Source organism: Bombus bifarius, unplaced genomic scaffold (assembly GCF_011952205.1).
Source record: "Bombus bifarius isolate JDL3187 unplaced genomic scaffold, Bbif_JDL3187 scf7180000009125, whole genome shotgun sequence".
NCBI classification, from domain to species: domain Eukaryota; kingdom Metazoa; phylum Arthropoda; class Insecta; order Hymenoptera; family Apidae; genus Bombus; species Bombus bifarius.
In genome coordinates this window covers 3,402,369-3,415,797 of record NW_022884914.1, presented here as the reverse complement: position 1 = coordinate 3,415,797, position 13,429 = coordinate 3,402,369, and the positions used below count along the sequence as shown (strand labels likewise).

General features: G+C 35.8%; 1 protein-coding gene across 2 annotated transcripts in view; it reads left to right on the top strand.

Moving 5' to 3' along the window:
* The window catches only part of LOC117213646 (probable serine/threonine-protein kinase dyrk2), a 267,253-nt gene that overhangs the window by 83,947 nt on the left and 169,877 nt on the right, over positions 1-13,429 (top strand). The gene's annotated exons all lie outside the window — the stretch shown is intronic.

Sequence of the window (13,429 nt, the reverse complement as noted above, 5' to 3'; positions counted from 1 at the left end):
GGTTTTCCATCTGAAAGGCTCGTGATTCGAAAGTCGTCTTTGTGCGTTTCGCTTTTCATTATTATTTTCTATTTTCTATTTACTCGGGCGACCCTTTCATTGTTTCGTTTGAATCACTCGAAATTTGAGTCGTCTCGTAGTTTCTTACGTTTCTGTTCGTTCGTGATCATCCTGTTTGTTTAGAATTCAAAAGGCTATAGAGAATAGGCTTTGGTACGTTATCTTTCGAAGAAATTGAGTACATTTAGAGCACGTTATATCGCTACCGTCTGAGAATATTATAGTTAATATATTATACAGGGTGGTTTGTAACTGGTGGTACAAGCGGAAAGGGGGGTGATTCTACGCGAAAAAAGAAGTCGAAAATGTGGAATAAAAATTTTTCGTTTGAGGCTTTGTTTTCGAGAAAATCGACTTTGAATTTTGGCTCGGTACGCGTGCACTTTGTCACGTCTCGTTATAACGGATCTCACTGTAGATCGTTGTCTCAATGGAAAAATTAAAAAAAAATTTTTATTCTATATTTTCGACTTCTTTTTTCGCGTAGAATCACCCCCTCTCCGCTTGTACCACCAGTTATCAACCACCCTGTATATAAATTACGAATTACATTTTACCAAAGAGTAACAGATTTAAATAATTATACCGAAAAGATAGAATTTGCCTAGGTCTTACGGTGTATATGTTTTCCTAAATTCTTCAAATTTATACGTGAAATATGATAGTATTAGTATAATTTAGTACGATGCGACGATATTTTCCACGAGTAGAGAAAGAAGTTGCGCTCTTCTAAGGCGAGGCATAAATTTCGATCGCACGGATCGTAAATTTTTTTCCCCGGCCAGACAGATGGTGCTTAACCATGAATTCAATTTTGCTCAAACCGGATCTCGAGCACGTGGTAATGTTCCGCTACAAGTAAATAACGTGCTGGAACGCACATTTCGCTTCGTTTCGCGAACAAACCGCAAATATCAGCTTTATACACTTCATTAAGCAAGAAATTATATTTGCGATTTCGAATCTATTACCTTTTATATCGTTAATACGTTCGGTATGTCTCGATCATAGTAATTGTTCCTAGTAGCATTTCGTCAATTAGTTTTTTTTTCCGCAGAAACGGTGTTAGTATAGCATAAAAATCTCATAGGAATAAAACGGATTTATCGTTGCGATTTCGAATAATAATAATAATGAAAAGAAATACGTAATCTGCAATGAAAAATATTCCCTAACGAATATTAAGGTACTAGACACGTCTAGAAAGTTTGATCGATATTAAACAATGACGCGTTTAAAAGTTTTCTCCTCGCGATTATAACACGAAACTGTTTAAGAGATTTTCGTTAAGATGCCTCAAGTTTACGAAACATAAAATCCTCTGTAGGATAATGAGAGCCTGGTGGCACTGTGTAAAAGTTTGAATGCCCGTGCATGAAAATCGCGGTAAAGCGTGAACTTGCATACCGACAGAGATATTGGCGAGGTTGCTTGCCTGCAACAGGATAGCGGATATTTTTGGAAAATGATTCTTGCAGCTGACAAATAGCACGGCATGTGTACAGATCTGCGGTTTATCAAATAACCAATTTTTTCGCTGCGGCTAGCGATCGAATTGAACAGCGGGAATATTGTAAAAATAAATATATTTGTTCATTTATAGAAATTAATTTCGTTCGAAGAATTGCCTTGTATGAAAAATATCGGTAAAGAAGACTTTGTTCGATGCACGTAACAACTACGGTAAACATTCCTTGGAAACTTTTTAGAATTAAGATGGAAAAAATGTACTGTATTTATGTGATACTGAATTGAATTGATGTTATGTTTCGTGTGTCTTTAGATATTATATGGATTTTACTGTGAATTTCTTTTTATGAATTATGTGGCGCATACGTTCGTTAGGCAACAATTATCGACTGTGCGAATTAGGCAGAAAGTAAATATAAAATGCAAAATATAAGGGATGAGCATCGACGGAGGATAATGAATTAAATTCCATGGTAGTTTAGAATGAACGCGAAGGCCCTATTTACAGTAACAGTGGTGATAACATCACTGTATAGAATTAAAAGTTTTAATTTAAAACGGATGTCTAAATTTTTAATTGCAACGAAAGTCGGACTTTCGTGCGCAGAAGGAGCGAAATTTACACGCTCGTGTGAGCAGTTGTTCGGTCGGCAAACCATGCGAGGGAAATATCCTTTTAAGACTTTTTTAAATTGCGGTCAGTGCGTTAATCATCTGATAAACGAGACTGGCCAAAGTTCTACTTGTTAAACCGCAAAACCAGTGTCGTCCTTGTTAGACAGCAGGATCGCGGCAGAAAAAAGGATAAGAAGAAACGAGTTTGGCAGAGAAGAAGGCACGAGTCGTGCTACAACTTGTCCAGACGTGTTTAAACTTGCCGCGAAAATTTACACGAGTGGTCGAAACTTGTGGTTAGACGAGAAAACCTTATTAGGCGTGTTGTTAATGCGCCGTCCACCCAAAATCTCTTTTTATTTTCCTTTTCTTTCTTCATTTTTCGGTACGATCTTTCTAAGAACCTGCTTTGTGATCATCCTCTGACGAATCTCATTATATTTACATTGACGATACATCATATGTTTATTCAAGAAAATGAAGACAAAAAGGATGTGCTCGTTTCATGAAAATTAATGTTTGCAAGTTTCTTTTTAACGCAGATGGACTTTAGTTTTAAGTATCTAACGTCAATGAATTGTATATTATACTAGGTTGCGGTGTATTATACAGTTTCATCTGAAAGGACAATGACATTATGAATATCTGAATTATTGGCCTTTCTCCAACACTTGCCAACCTTATCCACTTTCTTTTTGCAACTACAGGTGTAGCAGATCCCTGTAATTCACTTTAGTACCGACCAACAGATTTCTGCATTACCTACGTCCCATGCAGTTTGCTTCTTGATCCGATAAGATGACACTACCAAATTAATTTTTTCCAGATAGTCAAATCAAACAAGTCCAATAACAAAGCGATCGAACCCCTATAATTCATTTTTTTCCATGTACATTGTATTTCATCTCTCAAAATATTCTATTAAAATCAATCGTTCTATTTTTCTTCCCCAATACGCAAGAAGTAACTTCTCCCGTCAGAAAAATCATCATCGATTTTATTGTACCGTAAGTCGTCATAACCTTGAATTTTTTCTTTGTTTCCTTGAAGGAAATCGGTGCCCACATTGCGGCGTAAAAAATCGAACGCACAGATCATAAGCACTTATCTAAATGGAAATCGTGCGAAAACATGCAAACAATGCACGGATTATTCTCGCCCGCATGTTTGCAGAATTCCTCGCACGTGCTCGGATGTTGGGAGAAAGATGCTTTGTTTGCCCGATGAAAATAATGCCTCGCGCAGTGTATTTATGTAAATCGACGGTCTACGATCACAGCCAATTCGCAATAGCGGTATCTTAATTACGATCGTGCTCGTGTGATACGCGTATATTATTTTTTTGAAACATTTTCTATAAGTTGAAGGTTCTTTAATGCACAACCCGTATTACGATCATGTTATAAGTAGGAAAGTAAGTTCAAATTACATTTGAGTTAGATTATGTAATTTGTATTTTATATCTTACGTGATATCTACGCGATTTACAGTCTTTATCGGGTAAAACACAGAACGCAAATCAAAGTATTATACAATTAAATACATAAGTCGATCCAAGTTTTTGCGGATTGTGATCTACGACTAAACGATATTAATTGTGAGTTAACCATTGATTGAGGTTATGGCGCTCAAGCTCTTTGTCTCCATCTCTCCCCGATCGCAATAAAAAAAAATACCTTCAATTTAAAAGGCAATTCTTTTATGTTTTCCGCAAATTTAAAAAATATTCTAACGATAGAAAAATAGGATTTGATAGAAAAGACCCTAAAATTTGATAAAAAGTAACAAGTCCTTGTAACGTTGTTATTGAGAAAATATTGCATCTGGAATATACAGGCATCGATCGTATGTGTCTTTTCAATTTTGCCTCTGTCGTTCCTTATTGCACCCTATTGGCCGATTTAAACTAGCTAGAGCAGTACACGTGAAGCCTTTATGCAAGCTTTCAGGTCGCGCGACGCGAATTCAATTTAATTAAGATGTTCAGTTGGTAACCGCGTCTACTTTATCGGACGATTCATTTCCAAGATTCCAATTAACGAAAGGAAACATTTGCGCCACGAGCTTAGTTACTAACAGTTTTAGGGAATCGATCTTTTGATTCGATTTAGCGAGTCGGTTTAAAGTTTCGAAGATTTAACGAGATACATAGCTGCGGTCGAATTTCCTGTTTCGTCAACAACGAAATATATCGAATTGCGATAATTTATTTTATTTATTATTTTTTATCGATTTATTTTTAAGCTTTATCGTTATTTATGCTATCATTCAGGCTTCTTAGCTCTATTATACGCTATTCCATTAAAATTTAGATTTTGGTACATTCCTTTGTAAATCGCGATAATTTTACTAAATTAAATCTTAGGATTTGAGATTTTCTTGTATTTTTTGAATGGAAAAAAATCATTCGGGATTCTAAAAATTCATGAAATTTAATTTTTCTATTTAAACGATTGCTTGCTCCATTCGAAATATCTCAAACGCATCGTGAAATGTTCCAGAAATCAATTTAAGTGAGAAAAGAAATACATGTCAATATTTATCTTAATTTCGACACGACTCTTAAAAAGAGTTGATCGTATGACACAAAAATTGTTCCGTATAAAATATTTCCATAAAAAAATGTAAAACTAATGTATCATAAGTTTTTTCGAGTAAACATTGATCGAAAGAGCATACTGACCAGCTGCACGAATTTACTTACCTAGCAACAGAGGCTTCTCCAAACCCAAAAATCCATTTCACGCAGGGTTTCATCCTATGTCGGACGTTGCATCCAATCAGGAAACATCTTAGAGAAAAAGATCGTTATCCGAGACATCACGAATATTGCTCTCATGCACACGTTCTACAGACAAATCTCCGGTGAGAAGAGAGTAACTTGATAAATTACATTAATGGCTACAAATCTTTCGTAAGATTGGGAAACAATCGATTAAATATTTAACTTCCTCGACGTTTCCAGACACATTCGCAGACATTATTCCCTTTGCAGATAGCTAATCTATTGTTAATCCGCTATCAGTTTGCTAATGGAAAATATATATATTCTATAATCTACTAATCGAATAGTGTGATTCAAATGAAATATTGGGAATTTTTTAATTGACTAGATCTAATGACTCGAAGAGATTAATTTCTTTCTTCCACATAAATCTCGTATAATACATTTCAACGCAAGATATCAACGTACTCCATCAAACAAACCAAATATTTGATGGGTGGTAGGGGAAGCGTCTTTGAAAGCGCAAGCTCTCAGACTCCAGCTATAGTTCGATTCTCTTGACCCAAGCTGCATTGTGAAACAGCCTTTAATCGCCATACGCTATACCTGCCACGTACAGTGCGTGGCACGCACACTCTCGGTCCACACGAGTGTACACGTGAATACGAGATGCCGTGCCACTTAATCACCGTGTCAGTCTATCCATTTGTATCGGGAATGCGGGTACAAGTACGCAGTTCCTCAGGTGAGTATGTGGGTACCACGGTGAGATTTAGATTCCGGCTGCAATTTGCTGTTGTGTGTCTCACCCTAAATCCCCACCTCTCTTCACCCCTTAACGTGTGCTGAACATACTGCGTGAAGCCACGGCTGGATTAACCGTAATGGAAATCCCCGATGTAGGCGCGGATATTGTTCGCGGCCAGTTATAAATTCGTGGAACGTTCTGTCTTTAGTCGCGTCGGTGTACGCGTTCGCGTTAATTTCACGAACGAGATGGAACGTGGGTGGATCGATCACTGTTCACTGCGTCCGCTCATTTCGATAAAGTCGCATGTACACAGTGGCTATAATCCTTTTTTATTTTTGTATTCTTATTTATTTATTTATTTTAAATCATTTCAACTTATTTCTCAATAAAACGTTGTGTTATCACTGTTTGCGTTCAATTTTCGTAGTTTCAAATTTTTCCAGGCGTATGGAAATCTAATACACTTGAATCTACAGTGGCTGCGAAAAATATTTGCGCGTAGTATTATCTTTCAAAGGAAACGTTTCCTTTATCAGGCTTTATTGGATTTTCTTCGTATCACATTTATTCGACTATTGTTTTTTAGATATTGAAAGATGTAATTAGACATTTTTCGTGAGTAATATCTTTCAAATTGTATTAATAATTTAATAAGAGGAATGGCAACTAGTTTCGAAGATTTTTACTCTATTCCCGTGTTAAAGTTAACTTTCGACTTTATTCGGAAACAAATGCCATTGACCTTGATACTTTAAAAAAAAGAAAGCTACCTGAAAGAAAACTTTTTGCCATATCATTCTGATCCCTTGAAACCACCTATTCCACGTTCGTGCTTTTTTCTGTAGCGCCACAGAAGATATTAAGATGACCTACTTCTAGCAAACCACCTTCTAAATCTTTTCAATCCTTACTTTCGCGTCTAAACTTTTTCTTTGGATTCCCATTTCCATATCTATCCTACCGTTTTCCCACTATGTGCTCATCTATAAATAAACTATTGACATATCAAATCAATTTTTGTTCCCATTCAAAGCTTCTAATGCTTGCTATTAACCTATCGTAAATCTAAGTATAATAGTTTATTTTGGAAAACAAGCAATGAACTAGGTTTTGGCGATTAGAGTATTCAAAAATGAAAAAATTTACAGGACGCACGTAATATTCCAAGACTTATGAAATATCGTAAGCGAAGCACCGGTTACAATATTTAATAAGTAAAACAAATCTCTATTTTGATTTAATTTTCATTTTGTTACTGACTTTTATAAAAATATAAATATTGCGGAAATATCTAATACTAGTTTCAGGACTGTACTTGTTAGTACAATCACAAAGGTAACGATTATATAAAATGTGCGATAATTAATAATTACATAGAACCATGTTATCACACTTTTTTCACGAGGAAATAGTTCACACAGCTGCAAAGGACGCCCATTATTCATCCTATCTTCTAGCAATCATAACCATGCTAATACTTCCGACCCAGTCTGTCTTATCGGACGTTATATTTTACTGCCTCATATTACGTCGTTACAGCCCACTCGCGAGGTCTCCACAAATTAAAACACCCGTTCATCTACAACAAGATACAAACGAGAAATGGGCCACGCAACGCTTAACCCCGATTTCAAATTTCGCGCGGAAAGTCGAACCCAATCGCGAATACGTTCACGCGTAACGAAACGAACTTTGATTGAACCAAGCTTCGAAGTTTTGCCGCGTGTCTGCTGCACCGATAAACTACAATTGGTTGAAATAAATTGCAATTTATGTATATTGAAATCATTGTGATCGCAATCGTCGCGATAACGTGTTTCAATCTTCTGCATCCCGTTTCGTTTTGTGCGGTGCAAGCTGATTCCTCCATTAATCACGATCGCGGTCGATGTGCTCTACGGAACGAGTATTGACTGACGTGCAGAGGTTAGCTTCGACACCGGCTCGTTTTGGACGCTACTGAGCTTAAATTGTCGTAATTGACGAGTAGAAATCAACTGCGAAGTTTCGAAAATAGCAGGTTGAAAGTTTTTCTATAAGACTTTATTTCCATAAAATTTTTAAATGTAGTTGAAAAGATTAAATTCGATCACCATAGTGTGATTAATGGTTACAAAAAATTAGTGACAATTGGCGATAGCTCGGGAGAAATATAAAGATAGTGCGACTAGTTAGAAAATATCATTAAATAAATATTTTATCAACGATACACGGAACATGTGAAATATTGATATTTAAAATCAAAGATAATTTCTTTTGTCAATAACTTCCATTACCAATGTTTGATGCGAAGAAAGCATCGATTAATGACTTTTATATTATTTATCAAAGGTATTTTTTGAAACGGTATAACAGATTAATAAATTCATTATTTTATTTGTCGTAGTTACGAACACGCTATAGACATTGAAATGAATTAATTGCTGCAAAGATATGAAAATTATTCGTGAATTATTTTCCGATAATTATGAAACGAGAATTAAACTAGCGTATAAAGTAACCCGTTAGAAGTTAGAAAGACGATGAACGAGATTTGTCGGATAAACGCATAACTACGTGAACGACTAATATCGTTGGATTATCGTAATAATGCGATTCAACTGGAGGCAGTTTTATCTTGGCTTTTCATTTCTCCTTTTTTATTCGCCGCTTTCTGATAATCCTCTTACGGGAGCGCGAAAAAATGCACCGTGATGGTCATAAATCAACAGGATTTTTCGTGCGTAGGTTGGCACAAATCGTGCATAGGTGTAGCAGACAATTTAATTTGAAATTCAGTCTCAAGTGTGTAATTTTATTTTCCTCTGCTCTTTGGATTTGTAAATGTCAGTGTATTATTGACAGTTTATTTTATAGGAATTCGCGTTGCTACTAAAATTCGAGTAAATATTAAACATTTATAAACGAAATATTAACGAATTTATGAAAAAGTTTTCCATTGAAATATAAATTCTTCTACGATGCATTTGATTTTCAATTTTATTATACAAATTAAACAATGCATCCCAAATTCTTAATCATTTAGTCGGTATATAATTTTTATTTTTTTAAGTTTATTTCTCGAAATACAATAACAATAAAATTAATAATTATAGTTTTCCTAAGTATGGTTATTCTACAATTTGTTTCCATGGTTGATTATTAACTTGGTACACGTTAAACCATTGTTAGTGTACCATTAGATGTACTATCCTCGACAGGTGCAATATAGAATCTCGAACTATAGCGCAAGACGATATTTGGCGCGCTGCTTGTATTAGACGCCCTATCACATTCGATATTATGATCTGAACTGTGGCTCTACGACAGAGACACAGCATTACGTTTATCCTGTGCTAACATCTTTGTCCCTCTCTTACTTATCAGACACCTGTATGTACATTTCCGCAAGTTCAAAGTTTAGATTAAATTTATCTACACTAGAATATATATACATATATTCACATTATCTTAATTTTAGTCTAAGATGTATAATACAAAAACGATTATAATAATTTTAAAAGGATCAAGTTTCACTCCTAATAATGTAAGAGATAAGGTATCAGGAATAAAACAGAAATGATAAAATAAAAGATGTTATTAATTTTTCCAGTTTAAAGATTATCATTGACGCGACAAGATTACGTTTTTGTGGTAATCGTAGACGCGTGTAGATATCTAGCATGCTGCCATTGAACGTAGAAAAAAAGCGATTACCTAAAGAGATTATATAATTTAAAGTCATGTAAAATCAACATTATTACATTTATCTTGATGATGACGATAGGACGAAAAAAAATTACAAACATACGAAATCATACGAAAGCAATTATCGATTAACATTTTAAACTAAATACACGATTCGCATTAGACGGTCTGTCGTACTTTTTCTATCAAATAATTAAATATATTAATTACCAGATATGTTAAACACAGTAAATAATTAACACCGTTAAAGTCAAGGAATATTGTAAATATTAATCAAAATACACGCAACCTACATTTCTATGCCCGGAACTATATCTAAATTGTAGCACACAGCTACCGTAATGGAATTTGCATTTACTGCCACTACAAATTACTCGTAATAAACGATCAAAGGGCGGCTATCTCCTTCAAACTTCAACAATACAACACGCTGAATCGCTCAATATCATTACGGTTACCTGTTAGACGTTTCGATTCATCCAAGAATAATACTTCCTCGGTTCAGCTGTTCCCTGTTAATATTGAGATGGATCATTTCGTCTGACATTTCGCCAGGACAGATGGATACCTCCAAAGTAGAGTCTACGTTTGACGGTGGGACAAAGGAAATTGCTGTTTCGTCGAGAAAGCCTGACCTAGCTTATTATGTATTTTAGACGAAGCCCAAATGACGCAATTTTCAGGATGATCTGGCCCGGAAACGCTGCTATCTCTCCTACGATAGTTCGATTCATCCCCTAGATTGTGGTAGGTTCGGGTAGCGAGCTACATTACGTAATGTATCGTCTGGTTCGCATTCTCCATTCTATTGTGTGTGCGTATATATGTGCGAATTTGTGCGTAAGTGTGCGTTTAGGGTGGGCGTTGTATCCTTTGATAGACGTTCGATGCACCCCGCGAATGAGTTCTTAATTAACGCTGCTATTATCCAGTTAGGTTCGCGGATACAACGTGTCTCTCTGAGTTTCCATACGTACATCATTGTACGATTGTTCACTTCGGTTGAAGGTGACAGTTAAAGAAGGAAATTGTAACGTGGGTTAAGAACGACGATAGATTTCTGACAAGTAATCGTTCTTTGGTTAATTTTCTCCGATGGAAAAATGTTGATTACAGAGCAACAATTTTTTATTGTTTCTAGGAAGTTGTGGTTTGGAACGTGGAGTATATCGAATAACGGATTGTTTATTTCTTCAGCCGCAGCCTTTTCGTTCTTTTTTCCATTTCGATCTAAATAGTTTTACGAACAATAGAGTGAGATATTAACCGAATGTTTCGTAACTACAGTCGGACATAACAATCCTGTTTGCCTTCAGATGCGCATAATGTTTTTGACAATCGATAGAGCCGATGAGAACTTCATTCCTTTCCTGACAGCCGAGTATAAACTATATATCTATTAGTTATTGTTATATTATTATTGTATATTAAACTATATAGCTATAGGTATTAGCTATCCAACACTTCAAACACCGAACACTTGTGCGTCAAAATTTGTTAAACGCGAAACAACACGATAAAACGCAAGGATTAACATCGAATAAATTGCAGTAGAAGATTAAACGTTTCTCCGATATAATAACATTCGTAACATGAAACATGTTGTGGATACAACACGACGGTTGACATCGAATTGTATAAGATCGCGCAGTCTCTTAATTTCTATCGTTTGAATTCACGTTCTTCTTTTTCACCGTGGTAACATGCAACAGCAGCGAGAGACGGCATATTGTTTCTCCGCAACCTGTTTATCGATAGTTTACCTGTTAAATTGGTAACAATCTATCGGACCATGTAAATTCATCGGTGGTGGTCGGTGGAATTCGTACGGGGTTCGATCGTGCCACGGCCTACTCCTGTTTGCGATCATAATTACGACGGTTATGGCGGTGGCCACAGAGATGACGTCATTAATTTGCGTTCTTCTGGCCGGATTCCAATTCACCGCCTCGAATCTCATCGTCGCTGCGTCGCCGGCATCGTTCGCGGTCCGGAAGGGCTCATTTATCCTTCGAGAAGAGTACTTGACGGGAGAAAGCCTTCCAGTTTGGAAAAAACCAACTCGACTATGCCGAGTGATCGTTCAACCGTTAACATGCCAAGCTTCGAGAGAAACCATTATATTACGTGAAATATTTGTCCATTATATGGAAATTATTATTGGAAAATATTTATTTATCATAGAGAGATTTTGTTTGATTTATTTCAAATCTATTGCTTAGCTCGTCATATCGATAAATAATAAATTTCATAAAATTAGATCAAGCGTGGAAAGATTGAAAAAACGTTAAAGTATCCAGGATTGGGGAAAGAATTAATTTTTTGACAAATAATTCTACCATTGGAATCGATCAATGAGAGATATGTAAGAAAGTGTACGAAATTCCAGCGAAACTCGATTTAATTCGTGGAACGTGCCGGCGCGAAGCAAGAGGCTTTTTGCAAACTGCGAAAGCTGTTCAAACATTATACGAAAAGTAAGTTGCAAGTCGATGCTTCAAGTTGGTATTTGACCGTTACCTTTCACGTTTAACGGGTATTTTCGAACTGTGGCTCGTACCAGAGGGGCGTGGGTTGTAATGGCGTAAACGCAATTCAACTTCACTCGATCGGCTCTGGTTGCAGCGATGCTTGAAGAGAAAAGAACTCGTTGGTGGGCCGTTGCGTGAAGTCCAAAGTTCACATTAATATCATTTGGTTCAGGGAACGTTATGTGACTATGTGAAGTTACAAGTCGGTTTTACCATTTCTTTTGAATCGAATACTTGCTTCTTCTTTATAATTCCGTCATGTCTATTTCTCGTCACTCGTGCAATTGCTTTTTTAATGCAATCCAATTTTCAATCTTTTATCTTTCGTTTTATCCTCTTCTTTTAACGTCAGATGTATGCCTCTTCGAATGCTTCTCGTAATTTAATTTTTAATCTATTTCTAGTTTATTCTTTCTTCTTGTTTTCTAGATGTCACGTGCATGTCTCTTCAAAGTCTTCTCGTAATTTAATCTTTCATTTTTTCCTTTACGTTTTCAGTCTATTATATGTACTTTATTCTTTATTTTGCAGTATCACGAATGTATATCTTCGATCTTTCTCATTGTAGCATAACTTTATTTTCAATTTGAAGAGAGTTAGAGTAGGAGATTGTTTATTTTTTGGAAATAGCTCGATTCCCTGGAAATATGAAACGCATACAATAGCATGGCTGGAGAATTAATAATTTTCGAGTTCGTTGCTTAGAAACGGAATTTTATACGGGTTCACCGTTGGCAACGTAGTACATGTTTCTTGCAAATTTAACAACGTGCCGCGGAAATTCACGACGGAAGCAACGCATAGGAATCGGACACTTTTTCCTCGAAATCGCATTTGCATCGTGAAGGAACGTTGCATAAAAATCGCCGGGTATCAGAGTCAAACAGAATCGCGGATATCAATTTCTTGAATTTTAATGTGGTCTCTCTTGTTAAACATTATCCCTCCGAGTTATTTAATTCCATGATAAATTGCTGTTTCACGATATCGTTCATTCAGAATAAATAATAGATAGAGAACATAAAAGTTAAAATCAATTTTACTTCTGAATAAAATGTACGGTAATATATAAAACTCTTTATTAAACATCCTTTTCTAGATACATCAATTAAAAGACATGAGAAAATTATCGTATTTTTAAACATTTCATTCATTCCCTACATTCCTTTTTATAGACGAATGCATCCACAAAGAGATAAAAAGTTATATTTTCTACCAGAAATATTACGTATAATTTTAGAAGTCGTATTCATTAAGAATTTTCTATTCTTGTTAATGAGTACTGTGACCTCTCAAAGTCTCAGATCCTTACCCTTTCACGCCCTACACAAAACCCAAGCCCTTTAGAATACCTTCAAAACGACACTCCGCTGTAATAAACAAGCAACAAGTAGAATTCATTCGCAATAAAATAACTTAAAAGGTCGCCATAAAAAGATCATCTTTGACGCAGGTTCCTGCACCCAGGAAATCGATCAGTTTAAAGATTACAATGTCAGTCGTTTAAATCAGACAGGAACGACCCTCAGTCATCTATAACTGAATCTCACAAACCTCCATCCAGGCATATGTACGTAATCCTATGAAAAG